We start from the raw sequence: 5,000 nt of genomic DNA on the forward strand, positions 1-5,000 counted from the left end.
GACCGCAATGTGCGTTCGAAATGTCGATGTTCATGTGTCCTGCAGTTCACAAGTTGACGCGCAATTAGCTGCGTTCTTCATCGACCCACGAGCCAAGTGATCCACCGTTCAGGGTAATCATATATGTGAATTTTGCATTAAAAATGCTAAAATTACGGTTGTTACCGGCTTTCTGTGGTCGTGAGCGCGGCGCCGCGTGCGTCAGCCCTTGCGCGGTTGCGCGCGGGAAGGAGAACGCGCGCCGCGCGTCAAATTTCGTTCGTGCGATAGTTCAAGAGCCGACGTCGCCTCGAGTTCACGGGTCGTCTGCCGGAATTGACCGGCGCCGGACCCGATCGGCTCGCAATGCAAACGATTGACGGCGGACGGCAGTGGGCCGCGTCAGCGAGTCCCGGGCATCGCTGCCCTCGACGCTGACGCGAGCTTCCTCGTACGGGCGAAAATTCTCTCCGAAGCCTACCGCGTTCGCGGCCTGCGTCCGGGGTGTAACGGCGTTGCACCGAGGACACCCGGGCGCAGACAGGCTGCCCGCGAAGAAGCGCTGAGACCAGCTTCGCACGTCTCCCTCGTACGACCTGACCGGGTCGAACGAGTCGAGGCGGACCGCGGAGCGGTCCCCTCTCGGCACCGAGTCGGCCGGAGGCGCGAACGACCCGCCGCTGCTCCGCGCTGGACGCGGAGCGACGGGTCGACGCCTCGGCGCGAGTCGGTCGTCGGGCGGTTTTAGCCGGCGACTGCGCTCGTCGCGACCGCGGCGAACGCCGGACCCATCGGATCCGGCGTCAGCACCGCGTTCGTTGTCACGACGATTGTGTTGCGCGCCGCGGCAACCGGGCCCGACCGTTACGTCGTTCAAACTTTTGTGAAATTTTGTTCGCGACACGTGGGCGTGACACGCCGCTCTCGCGGCGAGACAGCCCCGCGCGCTTACGAGTCGCTGCTTCGGCAGTACGAAACGTTAATGATCCTTCCGCAGGTTCACCTACGGAAACCTTGTTACGACTTTTACTTCCTCTAAATGATCAAGTTTGGTCATCTTCCCGGCAACATCGGCAATGCCGAGACATTGCCGCGTACCAGTCCGAAGACCTCACTAAATCATTCAATCGGTAGTAGCGACGGGCGGTGTGTACAAAGGGCAGGGACGTAATCAACGCGAGCTTATGACTCGCGCTTACTGGGAATTCCTCGTTCATGGGGAATAATTGCAAGCCCCAATCCCTAGCACGAAGGAGGTTCAGCGGGTTACCCGGGCCTTTCGGCCAGGGAAGACACGCTGATTCCTTCAGTGTAGCGCGCGTGCGGCCCAGAACATCTAAGGGCATCACAGACCTGTTATTGCTCAATCTCGTGCGGCTAGAAGCCGCCTGTCCCTCTAAGAAGATTTATTTGTACGCCGGTAGTAAAAACCGCCCGACCGAGGCCGGGGGCCTTCGAGATACCGGAAGGTACGCCTATTTAGCAGGCTAGAGTCTCGTTCGTTATCGGAATTAACCAGACAAATCGCTCCACCAACTAAGAACGGCCATGCACCACCACCCACCGAATCAAGAAAGAGCTCTCAATCTGTCAATCCTTCCGGTGTCCGGGCCTGGTGAGGTTTCCCGTGTTGAGTCAAATTAAGCCGCAGGCTCCACTCCTGGTGGTGCCCTTCGTCAATTCCTTTAAGTTTCAGCTTTGCAACCATACTTCCCCCGGAACCCAAAAGCTTTGGTTTCCCGGAAGCTGCCCGCCGAGTCATCGGAGGAACTTCGGCGGATCGCTAGCTGGCATCGTTTATGGTTAGAACTAGGGCGGTATCTGATCGCCTTCGAACCTCTAACTTTCGTTCTTGATTAAAGAAAACATTTTTGGCAAATGCTTTCGCTTCTGTCCGTCTTGCGACGATCCAAGAATTTCACCTCTAACGTCGCAATACGAATGCCCCATCTGTCCCTATTAATCATTACCTCGGGGTTCCGAAAACCAACAAAATAGAACCGAGGTCCTATTCCATTATTCCATGCACACAGTATTCAGGCGAAAATAGCCTGCTTTAAGCACTCTAATTTGTTCAAAGTAAACGTACCGGCCCACCTCGACACTCAGTGAAGAGCACCGCGATGGGATATTAGTTGGGCCGCCCCGGAGGGCTAAGCCCACCGGTAGGACGTCCCACAATCATGCCAGTTAGACACCGCGAGCGGTGAACCGACAGCGTGGGACACAGATTCAACTACGAGCTTTTTAACCGCAACAACTTTAATATACGCTATTGGAGCTGGAATTACCGCGGCTGCTGGCACCAGACTTGCCCTCCAATGGAGCCTCGTTAAAGGATTTAAAGTGTACTCATTCCGATTACGGGGCCTCGGATGAGTCCCGTATCGTTATTTTTCGTCACTACCTCCCCGTGCCGGGAGTGGGTAATTTGCGCGCCTGCTGCCTTCCTTGGATGTGGTAGCCGTTTCTCAGGCTCCCTCTCCGGAATCGAACCCTGATTCCCCGTTACCCGTTACAACCATGGTAGGCGCAGAGCCTACCATCGACAGTTGATAAGGCAGACATTTGAAAGAAGCGTCGCCGGTACGAGACCGTGCGATCAGCCCAAAGTTATTCAGAGTCACCAAGGTAAACGGCGGACGGGACGTACCCGCCGCCGATTGGTTTTGATCTAATAAAAGCATTCCTTCCATCTCTGGTCGGAACTCTGTTTGCATGTATTAGCTCTAGAATTACCACAGTTATCCAAGTAAATGTGTGTACGATCTAAGAAACCATAACTGATTTAATGAGCCATTCGCGGTTTCACCTTAATTTGGCTTGCACTGAGACATGCATGGCTTAATCTTTGAGACAAGCATATGACTACTGGCAGGATCAACCAGGGAGCTTCGATACAAAATCTCGGCTCGGACGTGCGCCACCCATCGCCGACCGGGTCTCGTAGCCCGGTCGGCCGCGCGTCTACTGTAAGTTTCGGGACTGCACGCAGGCAGCCCCGGATCCGTGTGCCGCCACCTTCGACACTCGGCTTATAAGCGTTCGAACGATCTCCCGTACCCGTCGGCTAGATTGAAAGCGTCTGGGATACGTTGTTATAACATCTCTGGTCTTTGAGTGTACGCTCGGAAAGAAGCGAGTTGACGCGTGCGTTGGAGCGTTCGGCCTTCCGTGTTTCACGGAGAGCCGAACTTCTTGGTACCGCGTCAAGGGCCATTCGGTCTGAGACACCGACCCGCGGTAATGCAGTGACGATAGATGAAACAACGCGAGTCGCGTAGTTTCTTTGGTACGAGGCACGGAACGGTCCGCGAACGCCCGCTCCTGGTCTACGCCGAAGTACGTATCGTGCTCGAGCACGTACCGGTACGGCGTAGCAGGCGGACGACGGGAGACCGGCCCGACCGACTCGCTCCTCTTACTAGTAGGAGCCTGGCCGCTAGGACGTCGGCGCCGGTACGGTGGTAGCACGGTCGGCTTACGGGGCGAAACCTCCGCGGGCTATCGAAAAAATTTCGAACTCCGGGAACTTTGTCGAAATTAACCGAGGCTCATATGACGATGTTCCGACAGGCTCCCGGCCCGGATCGACTCCGGGACGCCGCGCATCGCCTTTCGGTCGACTCGGACCGAAATTTTTACAAGTCCCGTCTGTCCGGATCGACTCCGGGACGCCGCGCGTCGCCTTTCGCTCGACTCGTACCGCAGCTTCGACGAGTCCCGTCGGCCCGTATCGACTCCGGCACGCCGCGCATCGCCTTTCTGTCGACTCGGACCGTAATTTTTACAAGTCCCGTCGGCCCGGATCGAATCCGGGACGCCGCGCATCGCCTTTCTGTCGACTCGGACCGAAAGTTTCGCAAGTCGACGTCGGCCCGGATCGACTCCGGGACGCCGCGCGTCGCCTTTCGCTCGACTCGGACCGGAATTTTCACAAGTCCCGTCTGTCCGGATCGACTCCGGGACGCCGCGCGTCGCCTTTCGCTCGACTCGGACCGGAATTTTCACAAGTCCCGTCGGCCCGGATCGAATCCGGGACGCCGCGCATCGCCTTTCTGTCGACTCGGACCGAAAGTTTCACAAGTCGACGTCGGCCCGGATCGACTCCGGGACGCCGCGCGTCGCCTTTCGCTCGACTCGGACCGAAATTTTCACAAGTCCCGTCTGTCCGGATCGACTCCGGGACGCCGCGCGTCGCCTTTCGCTCGACTCGTACCGCAGCTTCAACGAGTCCCGTCGGCCCGTATCGACTCCGGGACGCCGCGCATCGCCTCTCGGTCGACTCGGACCGAAAGTTTTACAAGTCCCGTCTGTCCGGATCGACTCCGGGACGCCGCGCATCGCCTTTCTGTCGACTCGGACCGAAACTTCGTCGAGTCCCGTCGGCCCGTATCGACTCCGGCACGCCGCGCATCGCCTTTCGCTCGACTCGTACCGCAGCTTCGACGAGTCCCGTCGGCCCGTATCGACTCCGGGACGCCGCGCATCGCCTCTCGGTCGACTCGGACCGAAAGTTTTACAAGTCCCGTCTGTCCGGAACGACTCCGGGACGCCGCGCGTCGCCTTTCGCTCGACTCGTACCGCAGCTTCGACGAGTCCCGTCGGCCCGTATCGACTCCGGGACGCCGCGCATCGCCTCTCGGTCGACTCGGACCCAAAGTTTTACAAGTCCCGTCTGTCCGGATCGACTCCGGTACGCCGCGCGTCGCCTTTCGCTCGACCCGGACCGAAATTTTCACAAGTCCGGTCGGCCCGTATCGACTCCGGGACGCCGCGCATCGCCTCTCGGTCGACTCGGACCGAAATTTTCACAAGTCCCGTCGGCCCGGATCGACTCCGGTACGCCGCGCGTCGCCTTTCGCTCGACTCGGACCGAAATTTTCACAAATCCGGTCGGCCCGGATCGACTCCGGTACGCCGCGCGTCGCCTTTCGCTCGACTCGGACCGTAATTTTTACAAGTCCCGTCTGTCCGGATCGACCCCGGGACGCCGCGCGTCGCCTTTCGCTCGACTCGTA

General features: G+C 58.6%; 1 non-coding gene and 1 pseudogene across 1 annotated transcript; both read right to left on the reverse strand.

Moving 5' to 3' along the window:
- On the reverse strand, window positions 1-116 carry LOC124224474 (5.8S ribosomal RNA; annotated as a pseudogene; the record flags this gene model as incomplete).
- Window positions 117-959: 843 nt separating this feature from the next.
- On the reverse strand, window positions 960-2,870 carry LOC124224470 (small subunit ribosomal RNA). The gene has a single exon (XR_006884764.1). It is a non-coding gene; the product is annotated as a small subunit ribosomal RNA (ribosomal RNA).
- Between the last annotated feature and the right edge of the window lie 2,130 nt (window positions 2,871-5,000).

Source organism: Neodiprion pinetum, unplaced genomic scaffold (genome assembly GCF_021155775.2).
Source record: "Neodiprion pinetum isolate iyNeoPine1 unplaced genomic scaffold, iyNeoPine1.2 ptg000167l, whole genome shotgun sequence".
In the NCBI taxonomy this organism is placed as follows: Eukaryota; Metazoa; Arthropoda; class Insecta; order Hymenoptera; family Diprionidae; genus Neodiprion; species Neodiprion pinetum.